The 14,238-nt window shown below is 38.7% G+C and overlaps 2 long non-coding RNA genes across 7 annotated transcripts in view; one reads left to right on the top strand and one right to left on the bottom strand.

Moving 5' to 3' along the window:
• LOC147366961 (uncharacterized) overlaps positions 1–14,238 on the top strand; it is a 161,687-nt gene that overhangs the window by 137,711 nt on the left and 9,738 nt on the right. The window lies entirely within an intron of this gene.
• The window catches only part of LOC147366957 (uncharacterized), a 343,959-nt gene continuing 341,357 nt past the window's right edge, over positions 11,637–14,238 (bottom strand). For 3 of the 4 annotated variants that reach the window (XR_015169637.1, XR_015169638.1, XR_015169639.1), the window contains 2 exons: positions 12,184–12,381; positions 11,637–12,087 (listed from right to left, as the gene is read on the bottom strand). This is a non-coding gene — a long non-coding RNA (uncharacterized LOC147366957). Of the gene's footprint in view, positions 12,088–12,183; positions 12,382–13,854; positions 14,030–14,238 lie in introns of all 4 variants that reach the window. The other variant, XR_015169635.1, reaches the window with a different exon arrangement.

Below are 14,238 nucleotides of genomic sequence, written 5' to 3'. Positions count from 1 at the left end.
GTACCCCCAGAATGTATAGTCATCAAGGGCTCTAAAAATTCAGAGTAGAGGGAAATTACTTCCAGCTGAAGCCATCCAGGAAGGCTTCCTGGAGGAGGTGGGATTTGAATAAGACTTTAAAGGATGGAGAGATAATTCAACTAGGTAGAGAGGATCAGGGAGAGTTCAGTTCAGTCACTCAGTCATGTCTGACTCTTTGCGACCCCATAGACTGCAGTACACCAGGCCTCCCTGTCCATCACCAACTCCTGGAGTTTACTCAAACTCATGTCCATTGAGTCAGTGATGCCATTCAACCATCTCATCCTCTGTCATCCCCTTCTCCTCCCGCCTTCAATCTTTCTCAGCTTCGGGGTCTTTTCAAATGAGTCAGTTCTTCGCCAAAGAATTGCGAAGCCAAAGAATTGGAGTTTCACCTTCAGCATCAGTCCTTCCAGTGAATTGAAACTGATAAAAAAAAAAAAAAGGAGGGTTTCTCAGGTGGTACAGTGATAAAGAATCCACCTGCCGATGCCGTAGACACAGGAGACATGGGTTCAATCCCTGCGTTGGGAAGATCCCTTGGAGGACGAAATGATATCCTACTCCCGTATTCTTACCTGGAAAATTTCATGGGTAGAGGAGCCTAGTAGGCTATAGTCCATGGAGCTGCAAGGAGCTGGACATGACTGAGTGCACGCGTGCACACACATACGTAGAAAGGCAGGGTATATCCCATCAGGAAGAGACCTCAGGAGCACGGAGGACTGTGAGAGGGTTGATGGGTGGCAGGGCTGACATAGGCTCCTGTCCCCTTGCATCCTCATTGTCCACAGGTCAGCACTAACATCCTGCCTCACAGTGGGCTCCTCCCCACCAAGCCCCTGAAAGAAAACCCACGCTGTTCTTTGAGAGACACACTCAGCACCCTTCTGACTCCTTTATTTACCTGGTAGCCAGTAGGAAAATTACCTCAGGGTGTGATAATCACAGGGAGCTACAGAGACCCTGTCCATTCTCCCAGTAAATTCCTACACATGGACTCAAAAACTGTGATTCTATTTTGGGCAGTGGAGTGCTTCGAAAGAAAAGTGCAGGAAATGTGAAAAGAGACGGTGGGAGCAGAATTCCCATCTGTGCAGACACTGAAAGGCCTCTATCACTGAATGTGAGAGAGGAACTCAGTGAGTTCCTGTAGTGATAGCTGGATGGGCTCCAGCAAGGAGGCTGCAGAAGGCTGTAGCCAAAATGACTGTGAGGTTTCAGAGACAGAGTTCCCAGGCTCCTTCCCCACACCGATCTGCTTAAAGAGAAGAAAATGAATTTTTAAAGATGCCCGAGAGTCTAGACTTTCTAGAGCTCTTAAAATTTGGGAGGAATTTTGATAGGAAAAAAACCCTATCAGTTCACATATGTTAATTTTGATAAATAAGCACAATCCTTTTATCAAGAGGAAGAAAACCAATTTTAAACTGCAGCTGGGAAATGTGACATAGTATAAGGGGTGTTTGATAGATGTGCACAGGCCGGTAAGCTTGTGCCTAATAGTAAGAGAAGCCTTAAAAGCAGAAGGATGAAGATAGCAAGCAAAGAGTGAAATTCCAATTATACCCCGACTCATTCTAAAATCATTGGGGCTTGCCGAAATTCAAGTACAGAAGTCAAACTATCCAAATTAACACCTGCTGACACCAAAGCAAATGCTGGACTCTGTATGGGAGAGCTTTCTCTCTCTCTCTCTTGTTTCTCTTTCTCAAAAAAATCTTCCTTCCTGCCCTGAAACACTGTTCTGAGTAAGGAAAAGAGCATCAGTCAAGCTGGCAATTCATCTGAGTCAAACCTATGGTCATTTCTGTCACTGTCCTCAATGCCACAGAGAAACATGTTTCACAAAAGGAACTTTGCTAAATTAAAATTTTTACTAAATATGAGATACATGCACAAATCATAAATACACAGCTAGATGAAAATTCCACAGTCAGTACCCAGATCAAGAAGCAAAACACTAATGGGGCCCCAGATGCCCCTCCATCAGTTACTCTGTACATATGAGAATAACTATTCTCATGATTTCTAGCACCATAGATAACTTTTACCTGCTTTTTGAGCTCATATAAAAGAAATTATACATTGTTTACTCCTATTTCTGGCTTCTTTCACTCATCATTATGTTTGTGAAATTCATTCACAGTATTCATTCAATCTCACTGTTGTATGGGATTTACTTATTTAAAATGCCATGATTTACTTATCTATTCTATAGTTACGAGACATTTGGGTTATTTACAGTTTGGGATTAATCCAGAAAATGCTGCTTTGAACATTCTTGTACATGTCTTGCATATATTGGGATTATATCCAAGATGAATTTTTTGCTGGATATTATTTTTGAGTGCTTACTATTGTCTAGAAACTACGAAAGTAGGCTTGGCACTGGGATAAAGTCATGGAAAAACACAGTCCCTGCTTGCAAAGACCTCAAGACCCCATGGAGGACAGCAATGGGCTGGAAAATACTCTTAACTGTATGTAAGGGCTGTGGGTGATACGGCCTTGGACTGAATGAACAGACAAGGGAGGGAAGAGGGAAGCAGGGGCAAGAAAAACTTCTCAGTAAGATGACACTCAAATTGGGTTTTGAAAGATGAGGCATTGATTGGGTACAAAGTGGAGAAGGCAGGGGAACAGCCTGTGGAAAAGCAGAGGCAAGTGAGAAGGCAGGTCAAGTCCAATGACAGTGTTTAGAGCAATAGAGTCAGGTGAGAAGCCTGCGGTGACAGTGACTGGGTAAGTCGGGGGCATATCGTGGAGGACCCACTAACCATCTAAGGAATACATATGTTATCCTGAATGTGCTGGGGAGTCGCAGAAGACGTGGGGACCACAGAGTGACAAGATCAGTTCATTCAGGCAGCTCCACAGAGGCAGGGCTGGAGAGGAAGAACTAAGAAGCTGGAAATGGACGAGAAAGCATGCTTCATCTGGAAAGGGAAGAGGAAATACGGTATTGTAGCAGGCAGAAACTAGGTGATTTTTGAAGAAGGTCTGGCATTGCTCTAATATCATGGCCAAATGGAACCAGCTTCCAATGGAATACTGAGCGTATGTCAGGGGAGGGGTGGAGGCGTGTGGGTGCCATGTTTTGATGTGCAGAAACCACACAGGGTAATTCATGCAGAAAGCTTTAGGGACCAGCAGGCCTCCTGCTGCACCCAAACTGGTGCAGGCAAGGAGCCCTCTGCTTGATGGCAGAAAGGCAAAGCATATGTGTGAGGAGTTCCAGCCAAAAAACCAGTACACTACAACTTGGGTCTGGAACAGTGGTGCCAAGATCGCATCACTCCCCATTTTCTCCAGAGACTGAGATGCAATGTTGAGTGGAAAGCAGCCAATTCTAATCCCACCCAGCTCCCTGCTAGACTCCTAAAAGGATTCTAGAAAAGTTTCCAAGCCTCTTTTCATGATTCACATCACAAATTCAGAAGTATTTGTCTATAAATGTGAACTAATGTAGTGGCCTGGCTGGAGCCTAGAAACTTGGCATTAAGACTCAGTGAAGACATTTGACATGACAGAGACATGTATAAAAGAGGGTGGAAAGATGCTTACTTGATTAAATTCAATTTTATATTTAAAAATAAATTTCTGAGAATAAAATTGGTAATACATTAGAAAGTATGAAAAATTCATAAAAATAGAAAGCATTTGCCCCATTTTCCACTGGCTAAAGAAAACCACTGTTAGGAGAGATTATTCATCCCTTCTTCCTTTTTCCCTTTATTTACATCCTTTATTCTTCTAATTTATACATAGTTGTAATCTTTTTGCACAATAGGTATTATCTCATATTAAAAAGTGCCATGAACAAAACTTTCTTATTTATATTAAAAAATAAACTTTCATTGCAAAGTATATAAGCAATACTATGCAAAAAGACAAAAATTATCCATAAGTTCCAACCACCCAGAAATAATCATTAACAATTCTTAATACATCTCTTTCTTGACATTTTAATGTTACAATCTATAATTTAACAAACTTAGATTATTTTTTTCATTTTTGTTTTTCATTTTTGTTTTTCATTTTTGTTATTACTTATATATTATTAATATTTTTTCTGACTGTATTCCATTATACAGCACCATATTTTATCAGTTGTTCAGTTGCTCAGTCATGTCTGGCTAAATAGTTCCTATTTGGGTATATTTAAGTTGTTCTCAATTTTTTCATAATATAAAAAATGTTACACTTGTTCAATTTTATTAAAAATGTATTCTTTATATGGATTTGCTGAGCCAAGGAAAGACTTTTTAAGACTTGATTATATATTACTAATTTTCTGTCTAGAAACCATGTACCAACTTATACTGCCAACAGCAAAGTTAAGCCCATTTCTTCACAACTTCACCAACACTGGGTATTATCAATCTATTTTTTTTAAACTAATTTTTATCAAATGAATGAAAGGAAATTTTATTATTTCTTTAATACTAATAAGGTTAACTGTTTATGTATTTGTAGTACATTTTTATTTCTTCTGTAAACCACCTGTTCAAAATAGTTTTTAAACTGGCATAGTTCTATCATGTGGATATAGCATTATTTATCTAAGCAAATATATGTGTAAGGAGTTCAAGGCAAAAAGCAAATGTATTTCTACATGTGTCTGAAAAAGATCTTAGTGATCTCTGTCCCTTCTGGAGACTTGCAGGTTTCCATATATATGTATATAACATTGGAATGAATACCCTTGAATATATAGGCTCTTTCCGTTTAATTTTTATTTTCTGTTGGTATAGAGTTGATTTGCAATGTCATGCTTCAGGTGTAGAGCATGGTGATTCAGTTATACATATACATATATCTATTCTTTTTAAGATTCTTTTCCAGTATAGCTTATTACAGAATACTGAGTAGAGTTCCCTGTGCTATAAAGTATATCCTTGTTGATTATTTTATATATAGCAGTGTGTATCTGTTAATCCCAAACTGCTAACTTATCCCTCCCACCCATGTCTCGCCTTTGGTAATAAGTTCATTTCTGAAGTCTGTGAGTCTGTTTTTATTTTATAAACAAGTTCATTTGTATCAATTTTGTTAGATTTCAGATATAAGTGATATCATACGATATTTGTCTTTGTCTGACTTAGTATGGTAATCTCTAGGTGCATACATGTTGCTGCAATGGCATTATTTCTTTCCTTTTTATGGGCTGATTGATACCCCCTGTATATATGTACCACATGCTTTTTATCCATTCCTCTGTCAATGAACGTTTAGGTTGCTTCCATGTCTTGGCTGTTATACATAGTGCTGCAATGAACACTGGGGTGCCTGTAACTTTTTGAGTTATGGTTTCCTCCACATATATGCCCAGGAGTGGGATTGCTGGATCACATGGTAGTTTTATTTTTAGCATTTTAAGTAGCCTTCATACTCTTCTCCACAGTGGTTGTACCAGTTTACATTCTCACCAACAATGTAGGAGGGTCCCCTCTTCTCCACACCCTCTCCGACATTTATTGTTTGTAGATATTTTTGATGTTGGCCATTCTGACCAGTGCGAGGTATATCTCACTGCAGTTTTGATTTTGCATTTCTCTGATAATTAATGATGCTGAGCACCCTTTACCTGTGTTTTTTGGCCATCTGTATGTTTTCCTTGGATAAATGTCTATTTAGACTATATGCCTATGTTTTTTGATTGAATTGTTTTTGTCATATAGAGGTCCAGAAACTTCTTTTATATTTTGGAGTTTAATCCCTTGCCAGTAGCTTTGCAAATATTTTCTCCCATTTAGTGGGTTGTCTTTTCATTTTGCTTATGGCTTAAAAGTTTTTAATTAAGTCCTATTTGTTTATTTTTGTTTTTATTTCCATTATTCTAGGAGATGGCTTGAAAAAGATACTGCTGGAATTGATGTCAGAGTGTTCTGCCTATTTTTCTACAAGAGTTTTATAATATCTGGCCTTTTTAGGTCTTTAATTCATTTTGAACTTATTTCTGTGTATGGTGTTAGAGATGTTCTAATTTCATTTTTTTTTCAACATCTGGCTTTTTAGTTTTCCCAGCAAGGCTTATTAAAGACTGTCTTTTCTCCGTTGTACAGTCTTGCCTTCTTTGTCATAGATTAATTGACCATAGGTGAGTAGGCTCATTTCTGGGCTTTCTATTCTGTTTCCTTGATCCATACTTCTATTTTCATGCCAGTACTATAATGTTTTGATGACTGCAGCCTTGTATTATAGTCTGAAATCAAGGAGTCTGATTCCTCTAGTTCCATTTTTCTGTCTCAGTATTGCTTTGGCAATTTGAGGTCTTTTGTGTTTCCATAGGAATTAAAATTTTTTTTGTTCTAGTTCTGTGAAAAATGCCATTGGTAATTTGATAGGGATTGCAGTGAACCTATAGATTACCTAGGGTAGTATAGTCATTTTGACAATATTGATTCTTCCAATCCAAGAGCACAGTATATCTTTCCATCTGTTTGTGTCATTTTTTATTTCTTTCATCAGTGTCTTATAATTTTCAGAGTATAGGTCTCTGGTCTCTTGTTGTTCAGTCGCTAAGTTGTGTCTGAATCTTTGCAACCCCGTGGACTGCAGCACATCAGGCTTCTCTGTCCTTCACCATCTCCCAGAGTTTGCTTAAATTCATGTCCATTGAGTCACTGATGCCTTCCAACCATCTCATCCTCTGTCTCCCCCTTCTCCTCTTGTCCTCAGTCATACTCAGCATTAGGATCTTTTCTAGTGAGTCGGCTCTTCACATCAGTTGGCCAACATATTGGAGGTTGAGGTTCAGCTTCAGCATCAGTCCTTCCAATGAACATTCAAGGTTGATTTCTTTTAGGATTGACTAGTTTGATCTCCTTGCTGTCCAAGGGACTCTGAAGGATCTTCTCCAACACCACAGTTCGAAAGCATCAATTCTTTGGCATCCAGCCTTCTTTATGGTCCAACTCTCATATCTGTACATGACTGCTGGAAAAACCATAGCTTTGACTAGACAGACCTTTGTCAGCAAAGCGCTATCTCTGCTTTCTAATATGCTGTCTAGGTTTGTCATAGCTTTTCTTTCAAGGATCAAGTGTCTTTTAATTTCATGGCTGCTGTCACTGTTCACAGTGATTTGGAGCCCAAGAAAATAAAATCTGTCACTGTGTCCACTTTCTCCACATCTTTTTGTCATGAAATGATGAGACTGGATGCCATGATCTTTGTTTTTTGAATGTTGAGTTTTAAGCCAGCTTTTTTAACTCTCCTCTTTCACCTTCACCAAGAGGCTCTTTAGTTCCTCTTCATTTTCTGGCATTAAAATGATGTCATCTGCATATCTGAGGTTGTTGATATTCCTCCCAGCAATCTTGATTCCAGCTTGCAAGTCATCCAACACAGCATTTCACATGATGTAATCTGCATATAAGTTAAATAGGCAGGGTGACAGTACACAGCTTTGACATACGCTTTCCCCAGCTCCAGGAGTTGGTGATGGACTGGGAAGCCTGGCATGCTACAGTCCATGGAGTGGCAGAGAGTCAGACACAACTGAGAGACTGACCTGAACTTTCCCAGTTTTGAACCAGTCCATTGTTCTATGTCTGGTTCTAACTGTTCCTTCTTGACATGCATTCAGGTTTCTCAGGAGACAGGTGAGGTGATCTGGTATTCCCATCTCTTTAAGAATTTTCCAGTTTGTTATGATCCACACAGTCAAAAGTTTTAGTATAGTCAATGAAGCAAAAGAGATGATTTTGGAATTGCCTTGCTTTTTCTATGATCCAGTGGATGTTGACAATTTGATCTCTGGTTCCTCTCTCTTCTCTCAATCCAGCTTGTACATCTGGAAGTTCTCAGTTCACATACTGTTGAAGCCTAGCTTGAAGGCTTTTGAACATAATCTTGCTAACATGTGAAATGTGAATTGTGTGGTAATTTGAACATTTTTGGCATTGCCTTTCTTTGGGATTGGAATGAAAACGGACCTTTTCCAGTCCTGTGGCCACTGCTGAGTTTTCCAAATTTGCTGGCATATTGAGTGCAGCACTTTCACAGCATCATCTTTTAGGATTTGGAATAGCTCAGCTGGAATGCCACCATCTCTGCTAGCTTTGTTCATAGCAATCCTTCCTAAGGCCCACTTGACTTCACACTTCAGGATGTCTGGCTCTGAGTGAGTGACCACACCATTTTGGTTATCTAGGTCATTAAGATCTTTTTCGTACAGTTCTTCTATGTATTCTTGCCACCTTTTCTTAATCTCTTCTGCTCCTGGTAGGTCCTTGCCATTTCTGTCCTTTATGTGCCCACCTTTGCATGAAATGTTCCCTTGGTATGTCTAATTTTCTTGAAGAGATGTCCAGTCTTTCCCATTCTGTTATTTCCCTCTATGTCTTTGCGTTGTTCACTTAAGGCTTTCTTATCTCTCCTTGCTCTGGAACTCTGCATTCAGTTAGGTATATCTTTCCCTTTCTCCTTTGTACTTCTCTTTTCTCAGCTATTTGGAAGTTCGCCTCAGACAACCACTTTTCTTTCTTGCATTTCCTTTTCCTGGGGATCATTTTGGTCACCACCTTCTGTACAATGTTACAAACTTCCATCAAATTTCTTCAGGTACTTTGCCAGATTTAGTCCCTTGAGTCTATTTGGCACCCCCACTGTACAATCATAAGGGATTTGATATTTATATATGTATTTTATATATATTTTCTATGTAATCATAAAGAATTTGCCTTCTTAGGTAGGTTTATTCTTAGGTATTTTATACTTTTAATGCCACAGTAAACTAGATTGTTTCCTTAATTTCTCTTTCTGACCTTTGGTTGTTAGTGTATAGAAATCCAACTGATATCTGTGTGCAAATTTTGTATCCTGCAACCTTACCAAATTCATTGATGACTTGTAATTTTGGGGTAGCATCTTCAGGATTTCTGTGTATCATGTCATGTCATCTGCAAACAGTGACAGTTTTGCATCTTCTTTTCCAATTTGGATTACTTTCCTTTTTCTTCTCTGGTTACTGTGGCTAGGACTTCCAAAACTATGTTGAATAAAGTAGCAAGAGTGGACATCTTCTCTCTTTCCTGATCTTAGAGGAGATGCTTTCAGCTTTTCACCATTGAGAATTATGATTTGTCACATATGGCTTTTGTTATGTTGAGAGGTAGTTTCCCTTTATGCCCACTTTCTGGAGAGTGTTTATCATAAATAGGTGTTGAATTTTTATCAAAAGCTTTTTCTGCATCTATTCAGATGATCATTTGATTTTTATTCTTTAACTTGTGATGTGGTGTATCACACTGATTGGAGATGTAGAAAAATCCTTGCATCCCGAAGAGAAATCCCACTTGATCATGGTGGTGTTATTCAGTCAATAAGTCGTGTTGGACTCTTTGTGATCCCAGGGACTGTAGCCCACCAGGCTCCTCTGTCCATGGGATTTCCCAGGCAAGAATACTGGAGTGGGTTGCCATTTTCTTCTCCAGGGTATCTTCCCAACCTAGGGATTGAATCCATGTCTCTTGCATCTCCTGCATTGGCAGGTGGATTCTTTACCATTGAGTCACCTGGGAAGCCCATTATAAGAGTTAAGCAACCACTAATCTGAAAACAGATGTCCATAAAGATAGACTAAATTTCTTATACTGGTGGTTTTGGTATACTGTTCTTTTATATTTAATATGAAATACCAAGTAGGACAGAAGGCATGTCTTACCAAACACTGAAAATTTGGAACATTCATGAGCCTCATCAAACACACACCTAGGATTCTGAAAGTATGAGGAGGTCTGATGTGCCCTCTGATTCTAGCCATATGTTTACTGGAGAAGACAGAAATGGGAAAAGACTTCAGAGGTCAGAGATACTTTGCTTTTATTTGGGGTGGGGGGAGGAAATCATCTGACACAATTTAGCATGGATACCTGGAGATTAAAAAATAATAAAACTTTAGAAACTATCCTTGGTTATGGATCCAGCCTCTCCATTTTTTTAGGGGAAATCTCACTAATAAACACCAGAGAACAGTGTGTGTGAGCATAAGAATGTACAATGTGTTTATGTATTTGGTGCTAAGGAAAGGGGGTTTTAAACACACTTGACCTGAGAAGATGATTTAAAATGCATATTCCTGAACACCATCCAAAGCATCTGGGGTAAAACCATAATACTGTAGCTTAATGTGTTTTTCAGGTGATTCTGATGATAAGTGAGAATTGTCTTCTAGTCTCTATTTTATTGATATCCTCTATTATTCTAATAATTGTTCCTTTGTATGTTATCTTTTTTCCCTACTTGCTCTTCAATTAAAGTTTGCTTTTCTTTAGTGTTCCACTCTTAACAGGATTAGCAGTGGATTTCTATATTGTGCAAGACTCAGTGTGGTTCTTCAGTCTGAAGTTTCATGGCTGTTCTTAGTTCTGGAAAGTTCATAGCCATTTTCACTTAAAATATTGCCCCTTCCCCATTTTCTCCTTCTGAAATTCCCATTAGTCTTAAATAGAAACTTCAAATTTAGTCATTCATTTCTCCCAGCCTCTCTTTTGGGTTTTATAACTCTTTAACGGTCCCAATCTGATTTTAAATTGGTCATTATATTTTATTGACAGCCTTTCATTTTTGAATTGTTCTATTTGGTTGTTGTTTATATCTGTCTGTTCTTTTTACATTCCCTGGTTTATTTCATGAGGGTTTTTTATTTATCTCTTCATTGATTATAAATATACTTAATTTATAGATAGCTTTAGATCATTACATCTCAGGTTCTTGGGCTTCTTCCTCCCACATGTATCTGCTGACTGTTTCTTGTGGCAAACTACTTCCTTGGTTAGGCTGTACTTCTTAATTGTGAGCACATTTTCAGCCAGGTTGTATTTCCTTGTGGAATCCCTGTGTATTTGGTAGTAACTATCAGAGAAGTTTTACATTTGATTCTTCTGAGAATTCCAGGAGTTTCACTGGTATGAAATGTTTCCAGTATGTACATAAATATCCCCATTTGGGGTTCCTATGTTATGAAAATAGTCTAAAATGTGGATTCTAGCTCTGTGTATAACTTATATCTTTAAATTGCCATTTATCATGGGGAAATTCTTCCCATCCAGATATCTAATCAGTGAGAACTTTGCCAGTTGCTTTTGTCGTGAGTGAATGAAGCATCATAGTCACCTTCTGTAGTGACAGCAGTTCTTTCTCAGTCCTAGCTTTATGCATGAATTTCACAGTTCTACCTCCTCACCTTTCACAGACCCAAGGGAAAGTTATTCTAGTCGTGTGTTTAAAAACCACGACCCCTAGCTGTTGGGTCCTATCCAACGCAGACACCCTGCTGTGTACTACAGGATGTCTGGTTGGAACTAGAAACCTGCATTAGTCAGGTCTGAAGACTGCCAGCAAGTGCAATAGAGAATACGTGACCTTTGATACTGGAGCCAGAGTTTGAACCATTTATTATTTATTCTTGAGTAAGCTCTGCTAAGTCACATATTCACTCTAAGCTTTTGTTTTTCTCATCAAGAAAATAGCGATAATATTATTACTGATTATTTCTTATATGTTCTTCATTCCTACAAAAGTTGAAGCAGATTGAGTTTCTTTAGAGGCAAGAACCATAGACTATTCAATATTTTCTCTTACAAAACAAATAATGAAATAGTTGATTGAGTGACCTCATTAATTTCCTTTTATTAATGTACTTTTTTTTTTTTTCTGTACCAACTGACTGAGAAAAACTGGTTAAAAAAAGAAACACACCTGAGGTTGGAAGAAATGATGCATTTCATTTCTCAAATTTGCAAGAGTGAAGTGAGGGGTGGACTTACATCTCTGCAGAGTTCCACTCCTTAGACTTCTCCTCCCCCTCTCCCTAGAGTGTGTGTGAGTGCAAACGTATATTGGTTTAGAGGTTCTGCTTGGATAATTGTTTCAGAGCCAATAAATCTGTCACAGTAGCTCTCAGGCTGAGCCAAGGTGAACAATCGCACAGTAATTTCTCCAGAGCCTCAGGGTACCAGGCAGCACAAGCAGGGAGGTCGCCAGATGCCTCCTCACCTTATGCCCAGAAGCAGAGACGTCACCCCACAGGAACAGGAGCTTCCCCAGATGCTGCATCTACCGGGTGGTAAAATTCTTTGTCAAACAGCAGAGCAATCAGATGTAAAACACAGAGGGAAAAAACAGAAGCACATTAAAATAACTGGTTCTCACAGTGATTCTGGTGAGTGGTAGACTGCAGGTGAAAATAAGTGCTCATTATGCAAGGCAATGTGGTGGTGGTGCTCAGAAAAGGTTAGTGCGTAGCTCCCTTGTTTCAGCTGCATGTGCCATAGACACCCACTCTCACAAAAGCACTAGGTTGTCCATGATGGTTTCATTTTTTGCAGTTTATTTCTAGTAATGAAAAATCTGGAAGAGAATAAAAATTCTCATAAGATAGGAGTTGATAATCTACATCATACAATGGAGTGTTCTGTAAGCACTCAAATCATACAGATCTCTATACACACAAATGAAAGGTTTCTGAGATATACTCTTCATAGTGACTGGGAGCGTGACCTTTGGAGCCAGTCTGCCTGAGCTCAAACGCCTGTGTGACACTGGGCAATTAGCCTCCCAACTCTGTGCCTCAGCTTGTTCACATATAGAATGAGGGTGACGGTAATACGTAAGCAGTAGAGTCATTGTGAGCATCAAAATGAACTCCTATGAAAAGTGCTTATAACAATCTTGGATTCACATTATAATACTAAACTAATTATGTGAGCTATTATGTTATATATGAGCTATGATGAGCAGTAGTGGTAGTAACTAAAAATAATAAGCTAATGCTAACTGCTTATGTCTGGGGCTTATACTTGTGGGCTTGAAGTGAAAGAGTAGCACTTTCCATGTTCATTTTAGACCATTTGAATTAGTTACAGTGAAGATAATACTTATATTAAAAAGTAATTGAAAGTATTGGAAGTATATTGGATAAGAAGACTGCTGTTTTGAAAGTCTGACATGTAACAAACAGGGACTTAACCAAAATCACAATTACTGAGGGCTGTGTTTTTAAAACATTAGAAACTGATTGATGTAAGCAATCCCTTACACTGAATGCCTTGTGGCTGCATTGCATTGTACACTTAGCAAAATGTTTTCACATTCATGAGTTGATTCAATCCAACTAACTGGATTATTAATGAATTCCCTTAATCCTTGTAAACTGAATGTTCATACTTATTATTCCAAATAAGGGAAGAGAGAGAGGAAGTGAGACAGTTGGCTGTTGGTTGTTTGGGTTTTGTTGTCATTTTTATTGTTTCCCTGCTCACAGCAAAGCTGGACAGGCTACGAGATTGAAGCTTAGAGTGTTAAGGGCTTGCTTAAACTCAGACAACTTCTAGTAATAGAAATGGAGAAAATCCAGGTTTCCCAAGGCAAAGCTCTTTCTACCAAACCATAATTACCCTGTAAACATGCTAGATTTATAATTCTACCCTATACACAGAAACTATCAAGTATTTAGTTTGGTAAGAAGGTGGGATTTTAGTGGATCAGCAGGAGAAAACATCTAAAAAGTCAGTTCCCCAAGTTTATAAACAAAGCTTATCACTGCCCCCAGGAAATTATGACCTGTGTGAATGGCAGCTGACAATAGAACATATAGTTGGCTCCTGTCCAAAGCACCCTCAGGTGGGGTAATGCTAATAAGATATGGCCCTAGGGTGAGATGATAAACAGATGAAATTGGTAGAGCCAAGAGTGTAATTAAAGATAGTTGCTTTGGGATGTGGCTGAGGTCACTAAAACAATGAACAAATTTTAAAAAGTAAGCCAAATAGCAAGATAACAATAAGCACCTTTAGCAAGTTGCTTTTCTGTCTGGTTTCTTACCTCTAAAAGTGAAGAGGTTGGACTAGCTGACCTCTAAGATGCCTTTCATCCATCTATTCATCCATTCAACAAATAGGCATTGAGTGATTTTTGTGTGTGTGTTTGTAGATCCAGGTACTAATGAAACAAGTTGAATGAGACAGATGAGGTCAGTTTTCTCAAGAAGTGGTGGGGGCTGGACAAGAAAGAAAAATATCAGACAGTGATAAGTGCTACCCAAAGAATTAAAAATAGGCTGATAGTAAAGAAAGTGATTGAATGAGCAGTCTAGGTGGGTCCCCTATGAAGGATTATCTGAGGAGGTGACTTTTTACATGAGGTTATTGAATGTGCCCTGTAAAAATGAGAGAAGCTCCTAGGCAGAAGAAGGGCTGGTTCAAAGAC

This window comes from Bos grunniens, chromosome 8 (genome assembly GCF_055505025.1).
Source record: "Bos grunniens cultivar Pamir isolate PY7600 chromosome 8, Bosgru_T2T1.0, whole genome shotgun sequence".
NCBI lineage: Eukaryota > Metazoa > Chordata > Mammalia > Artiodactyla > Bovidae > Bos > Bos grunniens.
Note: the sequence above shows the minus strand (reverse complement) of the source record. Positions and strands in the feature narration are given on the sequence as shown.